Raw genomic sequence first — 12,381 nt, forward strand, 5'->3', positions numbered from 1 at the left:
TTATACCTATTTTTAATAAATATATTTATTTTAAATACTTTAGTTATTGTTTTGTTTTTTACATATTTCTAATTTAGCTTTTATTTTTAAACACCATTATATATATATATATATATATATATAAATTTCAAACTAGTAAAAGTTATTTTTTATCTTCTATTTTTAACCATTTTTAATTTTCTTTTATGTATCTATACGTTTTACTTTTCTCACTTTCTTAATGTTTTGGAAAATTATATACTTGATAACTTTTATAAACCTAATCTTACTTAATATTATTACTTTTCATATATTTATGAACCATATATTTTGTATTTAATTTTTACAAAAAATTACTTTGATGAAAATTATATACTTTTAAAATTAAACAAAATTATTTTATTTTTTAGTTTAAAAATATTAGTTTTCTAATTTTAATTATTTTTAAAACGTAGTTTTCTAAAAAGAAAATTCTAATAGTTTTCAAACTTTTAAGTATTACTTTTTCACATTATAGTTTAATATAATAATTATTATTTAGGGTTTAGTGATTTGTGAATATTTTGAAAGTAGATGTAGTATTTTTAAAAAGGGGAAAAAGTTTATAATAAGTAAATAAAATTTTAAAAAATAATTATTATTATATTAAAATATAACGTCAAAAAGTAATATTTAAATGTTTAAAAACTATTAAATTTCCTTTAGAAAACTACGTTTTAAAAATATTGAAATAAAAAAATGATGAAAATTAGAAAATTCATATTTTTAAATTAAAAAAATAAAATAATTTTAAAAGTAAATGTTTAACGAAATATAATTTTACAAAACATTAAAAAAAATGAAACATCAACCTTCAAGCTATGTTTTATTAACTTTTGTGTTTTATGATAATTGTCACCAAAGTAATTTTTAAAAAAATTAAATACAAAATATAAGGTTTATAAATATATGAAAAGTAGAAATATTTATCAAGTAAGCACTATCAATGTGCAAGTAAATATAATTTTTCAAAAAAGTGAAAAAGTAATGTGTATAGATATATAAAAGAAAATTAATAATGGTTAAAAAAAGAAGATAAAAAATAACTTTTTCTAGTTTGAAAATTAGAAAAAAATTAAAGTTACATATATATATATATATAATGGTATTTAATAATAAAAGCTAAAATTAGAAATATATAAAACTTTTTCCCTTTTTTAAAAATACTACATCTATTTTAAAAAAATTCATAAATCACAAAAGTTAATCAAACATAGCTTGGACAGTCGCTTGGACGGTTGATGTTTAACTTTTTTAATGTTTTGTAAAATTATATTTACATAGATATTTATTTATTTTCATCATTTTTGTAATTTTTATTATTTAAATATTTTAAAACGATAGTTTTCTACTTTGTTTTTATACTTTTCAAATTTATAAGTATTACTCTTCAAAAGTTTATTTTAATGTAACTGTTATTATTTTTTAAAACTTGATTTATTTATTGTAAACTCTTTTCCCTATTTTTATAAAATACGATATCTAATTTCAAATTTATACATTTTTTATTAAATATATTTATACATTTATTTTAAATATTTTAGTTGTTGTTTTGTTTTTTACATATTTCTAATTTTAGCTTTTATTTTTAAACACCATTATATATATATATATATGTGCAATATTGCAGCATGTTTTAGATATTGTCAAGGTAAGGTATTATTTTTAGCCAAAACTTCAATGCAATTCTTTAAACCTTTTGTGTTTTTTTCTCATCATGAGATTTTCATCTTAATATTCTGTGCTGAAGAAGTGAATTTCCAATTCAAATTAGAAAACACGCAGAAAACACTTACCTACATCTAAGTTTTGGCTTTATTTTTAACTTTTGGAATATGTAAATTAGTTAAAAACACTTCCAACAAAAACTTATTGACTTATTAAAAAGTGTCATACGAGTGTTTGAAAACATATTTGAACTTATGTATGCAACTTAAAACCTTCTTGTAAACTCTTCTTAGCATGTGTCAACAATTTGCATGGAGAAGCTTATTGAAACAAGACTTAGTTGTATATGTATTGTAATATTCACGAATTTTACAATACAAAAATGTAATTTCCCATTGATTAACACCATACAAAAATGTGTATAAATTAAATTCTTAAAATGAACTTACTAATCCAACTCATGAATAATCTTTGCAGTTTATTTACCTATTTTTTATAAATTGTTATTTATAATAAATTATTTAAACATATTTTTTCATCTAACAAGCCTAGTTTTGGTTTGTTGATGGAAAAAAAAAACATTAAAAAGAGAAATTCCCTAAAAGTGGTGAGTCAGACTCTCAAACATAATCAACAAAGTCATGGATACTTCTACTCATAATATGAAGTAAAGAATGTAACAACAAAGTAATAATATCAAGTAAACAAAATAGTAATAATTTAAAGTATGAACAAAGATCCACAAGAATATTCAAGTGCACAAATCATACATATATCCATTGTCTCTATTTTTCTACTCGATTGTCGTGAGAAATGAGAAAGTTGAAAGAAAAAATTGAATATTTTTACAAATATGATTACAATCTAAATCTATAAACTATTTACACCTTAATTAAAGAAAAAAAATATAGATAATTAAAGCAAGAAATAATAGATAATTAAAGTTATACAAATCAAATTATAAAAAATATAATTTTTTTTCTAATAAATAAAAAATAAAATTTGCACTAACTATGGAATAATTATCTTGTAATTACATAACAGACAACTTGTACGGTTCACCAAAAAGCTTTATAAACTCTTTATCAATTGTTTGATTCATAACACTTATACTAATTTGATTCAGTAAGTAAATCACACACGGTTAAGGAAGCTATTTAGTAAGTTTTCTCTTGTATGATGATTGTTTGTTGCCTGAATGGTGTAAATTTACTTCATAAGTCTCCAATTCAGATTATCAAGACATTTTTTTAACATATATATGAATGTTCTAATGAAATTATTATGTCTTAGTGATAGTGAAATTGTTTTCATATGTTTTACAAAGGAATGGGGATGAAAACAAAATAAAAAAGTCCACTTCAACGCTTGTATAGACTTTCAAAGGTGTTTAAAGAAGCTAGAGAACAAGGTAAGAAGGATGAAATGATTGGAAATAATGCATGGAACAATCTCCTGAAAAAGTGGAATATGCTTCTATATTGATTAAAATGTGATACACAACTAAGAAAACTTGTGCATCCGAAATGGTGGGAGTTTGCACACTAGAGGATCCATCAATGTGCATGAGCATGTCATCTGTTTGGTATGAACTCTTTAATGCTTGTCGTTATTCAATTATGATGCAATAATTATACCACTTCTTTATTTTGTAATGTTTTTGACGACGTCCATGTAGACGACGTCTTCCAACATATACATATAAGAAAAAGTATTGGAGAATTCGTCAATGATAGATCTAGGTGGATGATGAACATAATTTTATTCACACGTTTTGCTTTAATAAGATGCAATCATGAATAAATTCACTTTTTAATTGAGATTCATCTAATTGGATTTATTTTGGTCTTAATTGTTAGTTATGTTAATCGTGTGTTTTAGCCGCAGTAGACGGTCTAATATTTCTCAAAGAAGATGGTTTTGATAAAAGTGTCTGACTAGACAGTCTGAATGAAACGTCTATTACTGCAGGTGGATTGAATTACGCGAAAGTCCAAGTTGCTTATCTGAATCCAAATAAGAAATTTTATTTATGCTAATCTTGTGTTTTAGTCGTAGCAGATGGTATAATATTTCTCAAGAAGATGGTTTGACTAGATTGTTTGATGAAAGCGCTTGACTAGACGATTTGAATGAAACGTCTATCACTGCGAGTGGACCGAATTACGCCAAAGTCCAAGTTGCTTCTCTAAATCCAAATAGGAAACGAAATCTGGATAAAAGAATTCGATAATAATATCTACAATATATAAGAAACATAATTGAAAGTAAATCTTCTACAAAAATATGAAGAAATAGAGTTCTCGAGAGAACTTCAAAATCCAAAAATTCTTGAAAACTTAGAAACTGTGAACAATGTCTAAACTAAAACCTGTAATAAGATACAAGCTTCAAGGATAAATTATCAAGCTTCAAATCTTGACACGACGATGTTTGAAAACAAAGCATTATAGTTCCCTTACTTTTTCTTCTTTTCTTCATCGTAATTCTTTTGTTTACCTTCGTATGGAAAGTCAAACTCCTTTGAGTTGATTCTATTGTAATTTCACAATGAATTCTCAGGTAAATAAATTAGTGGACACATGTTTCATTAATGAGATTCGATTGTCTTTGGTTAATACATGCTTGGTCAATTCAGTTCTGTTTAGATAATTGAATGAATGATATATTTATAAAATAATGAAGAATTCATTGTTGGAAAAGCATGAGAGTCAACTTGCTTTCTATATTATTTTTTATCGTCTACATTACTTTTCTCCTCAATAATTATTTTACTTTCTTATTATTTGTGGGTTTATGACTCACCTTTCCGTTTTCTTGTCATAATTGGGAGGTTACTTAGCACAATCAATTGCAATCAATGGGAGGTTAATTGTCACAATCAATTACAATCAATGGGAGGTTAATTGCCACAATCAATTGTCATCAATGGGAGGTTAATTACCATTAATTGTATTTATTATTGTTGTCTCCTAGAACCACTATATATAGTGACTTCCTTCAAGCAATGTAACACATAACAAATAGCAACACACACTTGCTTCCTCTCTCTTTTCCTATACTCTTTATTTATGCTTTTGGGTGTAAGTGTTTAACCCATATAGAGAGAATTTGTTTTGGGGCTATTTATCTATTAGCCTGAGAGGAATTTATTGTACTCCCAGTACTATTATAGTGGAAGTTTTGGCTCTCTCGCTGGTGATTTTTTACCTCTATTTAAAGGGGTTTTCCACCTAAAAATTCTCGTATCATTCTCACTTTACTTGTTACTTTAATTTCTCATAATCTTTGGTTGAAATTATCTCGCTTTCGCACACGATATCCCTACAAATTGGTATCAGAGCTTTTCGATAATTCAACCAGGATCTATTGTTCAATAATGTCGAAATTGGATATTGAGAAATTTGATGGTAAAATCAGTTTTGCTATCTGGCGAGTCCAGATGCTAGCTGTTCTCACCCATAATGGTTTAAAGAAAGTTTTGACAGGTAAAATGATGAGACCAACCACTATGACGGAGGAGCAGTGGGATGAGATGGATGAAAAGGCATTGTCTGCAATCCAGTTATGTTTGTCCCATGAGGTGTTGCGTGAGGTCATCAACGAGAAAACTACAGCAGGCATATGGAGTAAATTGGAGTCTCTATACATGACCAAAAGTCTTGCAAACAAACTCTGGTTAAAGGAGCGACTCTTTACACTCCGAATGTCCGAAGGTACTCCCATCCAATCTCACCTTGATGAATTTAATTCCATCATAATTGATTTGGAAAATTTGGATGTTAAAATTGATGATGAGGATAAAGCCGTTCTACTTATTGTTTATCTACCACCCTCGCATCGACAATTCAAAGAAATTATGTTATACGGTAATTATCTTACCTTAAGCTTTGATGATGTCAAGACTAATTTACTAGCCAAAGAAAAATTTGATACTCACTTTCATTCTGAAAGTTCTGGTGAAGGATTAGTAGTTAGAGGGAGAAACCAAGAGAAAGGTAGGAACAATAAGTATAAATCTAGGTCAAAATCTAGAGGCAAGAACTCCAAATATTGTCGTTATTGCAAGAAAAAGGGACACGAGATCTCTGAATGCTATAAATTGAAAAATAAGCAAGATAGAGAAGATAAGGGAAATGGTAAACAACTAGAAAAATCTGCTGAAGCTAGTATTGTTGAAACTGAATCTGATGGCGATTGTTTTGTAGCTTCCAACATTGAACAAAGGTCTAAAAATGAATGGATTCTTGATTCTGGTTGTACTTTTCACATGTTTCATAATAGAGATTGGTTTACCACATATGAACCAGTTTATAATGGTCTTGTTTTGATGGGAAACGATGCTCAATGCAAAGTTGTTGGTGAAGGAACAATCAAAATCAAGACACATGATGGAATTGTTAGAACTTTAACAGGTGTCAGATATGTCCCTGAGTTGAAACGAAATCTCATTTCCTTAGGCACCCTTGAATCTCATGGGTGTAGATACTCAGTTGAAGGTGGAGTTCTAAAAGTGTCTAAAGGAGCTCTTGTGTTACTAAAGGCAATTCGATGTGATAGTTTGTATGTGCTGCAGGGTTCAACAGTTACAGGTTCTGCAGCTGTTGCCTCAGCCAACAAAGATAACACCAAGTTGTGGCATATGAGATTAGGCCACATGAGTGAGAAGGGAATTATAATCCTCAAGAAGAAGGGTCACCTTGATAACCACTGTACTGGAAAGGTTGATTTCTGTGAACATTGCATTTTTGGTAAGCAGAAAAAGGTTAGTTTTTCTAAAGCCATACACAGAACCAAAGGTACTTTGGATTATATTCATTCAGATCTTTGGGGTCCGTCAAAAGTTCCCTCCAGAGGTAAATGTCGTTATATGATGACAATTATTGATGACTTCTCACGAAAGCTGTGGGTGTATTTTCTCAAACATAAGAATGAAGCATTTTCCACTTTTAAAGAGTGGAAATTATTGATTGAGAATCAGACTGGCAAGAAGATAAAGAGGCTAAGGACAGACAATGACCTTGAGTTCTGTTAGAATGAATTCAATGATTTCTGCAAGAAGGAAGGCATTTCCAGACACTTCACCATCCCAAGTACTCCACAACAGAACGGGGTTGTAGAAAGAATGAATAGAACTATCCTGGAGAGAGTTCGTTGCATGTTCTCCCATTCTGGTTTGAGAAAATCTTTTTGGGCCGAAGTGGCTTCAACGGCATGTTATCTGATAAACCGCTCTCCTAACATATCAATTGATTGCAACATTCCAAAAGAAGTTTGGTCAGGTAACCCTGTTGATTATTCTAATCTTAAAATATTTGGTTGCCCTGCTTATTCTCATGTAAACAAGGAAAAATTAGAACCTCGTGCTAAGAAGTGCATTTTCTTGGGTTATGGCTCAGGGGTTAAAGGCTATCGTTTATATGACCCAGAATCTCATAAAGTAATTCATAGTCGAAATGTGACCTTTAATGAAAATGTTATGCTCTCTTCTGCAAAAGATACTGTCATTTCCTCAATTGATATAGGTGACCAGGAAGATGCTCGAGAGAAGGTGGAGTTTGAGATTAAAATACCCGTTCATAAGGAAGACGTTCCCAATTCCTCCAACACTCAAGGTGATCAAGTCACTGCTATTGATGGTACAAATGAACATTTGAGTCCACGTGAGCAATGTCCACCTAAACGACGAGGGTTACCACAACCGTGGTCTATGACTCAAGAACTTCCACAACAGAGACCACGAAAACCGACTCAAAGATTAATTGCAGAATCTGCCAACATTGCTTATGCTTTAACTATTGCACAAGAGATGGGTGAAGAAGGTGAACCCAAGAATTACTCTGAAGCTATCTCTGGTGACGACTCAACAAAGTGGATTGCTGTTATGCAAGAAGAAGTTGAGAGTTTTCTCAAAAATGAAACATGGGAATTGGTGAAGTTACCAGAAGGAAAACGAGTCATTAGTTGCAAGTGGATCTTTAAGAGAAAAGAAGGGATCCCTGGTGTTGAGAGTACAAGGAATAAAGCAAGATTTGTTGTAAGAGGTTTTGATCAAGAGAAAGGTATTGACTTTAATGAAGTATTTTCTCCTGTTGTTCGTCATACTTCAATACGTATATTACTTGCTTTAGTTGCCTTGTATGATTTGGAGCTGGAACAGTTAGATGTGAAAACTGCTTTTCTTCATGGTAATCTTGAGGAAGAGATTTACATCCAGCAGCCTGAGGGCTTCGTTGTTCCTGGAAAGGAGGACCATGTATGTCGTTTGAAGAGATCTCTCTACGGCTTGAAGCAATCACCAAGACAATGGTATAAGAGGTTTGATTCTTTTATGATTGGACATGGATACTCCAGAAGTAGCTATGATAACTGTGTTTATTTTCAAAAGACATCTGATGGGTCATTTATATACTTGTTGTTATATGTTGATGACATGTTGATTGCCGCAAGAGATAAATCTTTAGTTAACAAGTTAAAGGCCCAACTTAGCAGTGAATTTGATATGAAGGACTTAGGTCCTGCCAAGAAAATTTTGGGAATGGAGATAAACAGAGATCGTCAAGCTGGAAAACTTTTTCTATCACAAAAGAAGTATGTTCTTAAGATGCTTGACAAATTTGGAATGCGAGATTGCAAAGCTTTTAATACTCCAATTTCCGCCCACTTCAAGTTGTCATCAGATCAGTGTCCAAAATCAGACGAGGACAAAAGACGCATGTCACATGTCCCGTATTCAAATGCAATTGGAAGTCTCATGTATGCAATGGTATGTACTAGACCTGATTTAGCTTATGCTGTTAGCATTGTTAGCAGGTTCATGCATAATCTAGGCAAGGCACACTGGGAAGCCGTTAAATGGATACTTCGTTATCTGAAAGGTTCTCCAGATCTTGGTTTGGTATTTGATCAACATAGAGTCGATCCCGGAGGAGCAGTTGGCTATGTTGATGCTGACTATGGTGGTGATTGAGATCGGAGAAGGTCACTTTCAGGTTACATCTTTACCCTATGTGGGTCTGCTGGTATTCTTCACTTCAAGTCATTGCGGTTTTGTCCACCACTGAAGCAGAATATATTGCTGCTACAGAAGGTATGAAAGAGGCTATATGGCTTTGAGGCTTGGTAAGTGAACTTGGTCTTCAACAAGATGTTCTTGTTATATTTTGTGATAGTCAGAGAGTGTTGTTCACTTAACCAGGAACAGTAAGTATCACTCAAGGACCAAGCACATTGAAATTAAACACCATTTTATCCGAGACATTGTTGATACAGGAGATATAATTGTTGAAAAAATTCATACGGCCGAAAATCCTGCAGACATGATGACCAAGCCACTTCCATCGGCTAAGTTCGATCATTGCTTGAACTTAGCTGGTATTATCCATACTTAATCAAGGCTTCATGGCGAGAGAGTGTTCCAGTCAAAGGCAAGTCAAGGTGGAGATTTGTGGGTTTATGACTCCCCTTTCCGTTTTCTTGTCATAATTGGGAGGTTACTTAGCACAATCAATTGCAATCAATGGGAGGTTAATTGCCACAATCAATTGCAATCAATGGGAGGTTAATTGCCACAATCAATTGTCATCAATGGGAGGTTAATTACCATTAATTGTATTTATTATTGTTGTCTCCTAGAACCACTATATATAGTGACTTCTTTCAAGCAATGTAACACACAACAAACAACAACACACACTTGCTTCCTCTCTCTTTTCCTATACTATTTATTTCTGCTTTTGGGTGTAAGTGTTTAACCCATATAGAGAGAATTTGTTTTGGGGCTATTTATCTATTAGCCTGAGAGGAATTTATTGTACTCCCAGTACTATTATAGTGGAAGTTTTGGCTCTCTCGCCGGTGGTTTTTTACCTCTATTTAAAGGGTTTTCCACCTAAAAATTCTGGTATCATTCTCACTTTACTTGTTACTTTAATTTCTCATAATCTTTGGTTGAAATTATCACGCTTCCGCACACGATATCCCTACAATTGTTAATCTTACTATTTGCATATAGTCCACTGTTTGATTAAATTTACTTCTCATTTGTTGGTAGAAACTTGGGGTTATTTGATCATAACTATATTATCATCTCTTTTGTGTTAGATAGTCTAGGACTTCATTAGACGGTCGACACTGAAGTCATTTTAATGTGACTGCAAAACGACTACTATTAGTAGACACATGTGAATTTCTTTCATTAAATCCTACTAAATTTTTTCTATTTTTATAACAAAATATCTTATTTTAACAGTAAGATTTTAAGAGTATATATTCTCGAGGCTTGTCTGAGTCTATTTCTACTATGGGTGTCTCACAATACACTCCCCGAGACCCTGTTGAGGATGAGACTAAGGAACCAGTGTTGATTAGAGGCTGCACGTGGAAGATCTAAAGAACAAGTGTATGGAGTTAGACATGTCGATTCTTACAATGACTGTGTTGAAAATTACATGCAATAAATACAAACATGTTCTAGTTAGCAAGTTTATTCACAAAAAGATTACAACGATTTGCAACTAGTGAGGAATGGTTGTCCACTAGTGAGGAGCAGATTTCTCATATAAGCTCCTTGTTCCATTCCATCCAGGCACTTGTTGGTGTACCTCCAACAACAATAGTTGCACAATATATTTTTAGTAATCAGATGGTGACTAACAAAATTAATACTAGGATAATTAACAACATAATCTGCTTCATGGCCTCATGATTACACCAATTATTAGAAATTTGTAAATAGTACTTAAATATTTGAATAACACATATGTTTGGATATTTTTTAAAATGTTCGAATTTCTTTTATTATGTTTACATAATATATAATTATTCAAATTATGTTTCTACTTTCATTTGTAATAACTTAGTACAAATGTATTTCATTAGTACTTCATATAATGTTTTATAAGAAATTTACAAGCACATTAAACCTTAAGAAACACATTGAATGATGAATGAATACAATGTAATTACCTACGAATATGGTTAGTACATAATTGCCCACGAATCTAGTCCATAATTCGTATGTAAATTACCTATAGATCTGGTTCATACATAATTACTTATGGATCTGGTTCATATGTAAATTATCTACGGATCTAGTCCGTATGTAATTACTTACAAATAAGATCTGTACAAATGCATTATAGTTACATATGAATATGGTTTGTACGTAATTACCTACAAATCTAGTCTTTACATATTTATCTATGAATCTGGTTTGTACGTAATAATTACCCACATTTATGATCCATATATAATTACCTATGAATCTGGTAAATACGTCATTACCTACAATTCTGATCCGTATGTAATTAATTATGGACAAAGTTTGTATGCAATTAACTATGGATATAATTCGTACATAATATGTACTTACTTACCTATATACTTGTTCGTATGTAATTACATATGTTACCTACAAATGCCGCTAAAAGTCATTTGTATACATATACACTATTCTTGTAGTATTTTAGTCCTACAAATCAGGAGCTAAATAAGGAAGTCTATAAATCAAGAATAAATTAAAAAAATATATGATTATACAATATTTTGTACAAACTATGATTTAACCAATCAAATGTCTTCATCTCAAATTCATTTGTCAAGTACTACGTCAATCTTGTGTTGATCTAAATTTCCCCCATAACTATCATGTCATCAACATAATAAGAATTGTAGTATTTTCTTCTTTTTTTTTTTGTTTATAAACAAGGTATGATCTTGGTTGCTCTGTTATATCTGAAAGCAAGCATTGACTTGGTGAATCTACCAAACTATGCTCGTGACAATTGCTTTAGTCCGTATAATGACTTCTTCAACTTGCATACCTTCTTGCTATGTGTATTCGAGATCCCACTTCCTTTTGGTAACTCTATATAAACTTCTTAAAACAATTTCATGTGTAAGAAGACATTTTTCATGTCAAATTGTTGTAAGGACCAATCAAGGTTTACAATTAAGATAATAATACTCGAACTATGCTAATTTTGACTACAATAACACATGTTTCATATAATATATTACATATGCTTGTGTATATCTCTTTACCACTAATCTAGCTTTAAATCTCTTAAATGTACCATTTGCATTAAATCTCACATCATACATCAATTGACATCATTCCAGTCTCTTCTGACAACCTACAATTCTCATGTTTCATTCTTATGCAAGGATCTTACCTACTCATTCATGACATCCTTCCATCTAGAGTCAGCTAAAGCTTCATGCACACGGTTAAGAATAAATACAATAGATAATTAGATGTGATATTTGAGTTTATAGTGTAAATGCTTAAGGTATCTGGTCTTACTGGTGTAGTCTAGATTATAAATAGGCTTAAGAATACATTTAGTGAGATAATATACTTAGGAACATAATATGATTTTTTTTTCTTCTATATATTAGGTTCTTAATAAAATGACTAATTTCCTATATTAGATTTTTAATATAAGGGATTCACTTACATATTTGTTTTCTTATATAATTGGTAAGTAATTTCAATCTATTTAAATTTTGTGTATTATCTATGGATTTCGATAGTACAAAGTACATAATTGACATCTTTCTTATAATGTAATTTATTTATTTAATAAAATAAATATTTGAATAACTTCTCTGTATTTTAAAAGGGCAATAGTGTACAATAAGTATTATTTTATTTTTAGTATAATAAAAAAAACAATATTAATACAAAACTTT

Source organism: Phaseolus vulgaris, chromosome 9 (genome assembly GCF_051622355.1).
Source record: "Phaseolus vulgaris cultivar YP4 chromosome 9, ASM5162235v1, whole genome shotgun sequence".
NCBI lineage: Eukaryota > Viridiplantae > Streptophyta > Magnoliopsida > Fabales > Fabaceae > Phaseolus > Phaseolus vulgaris.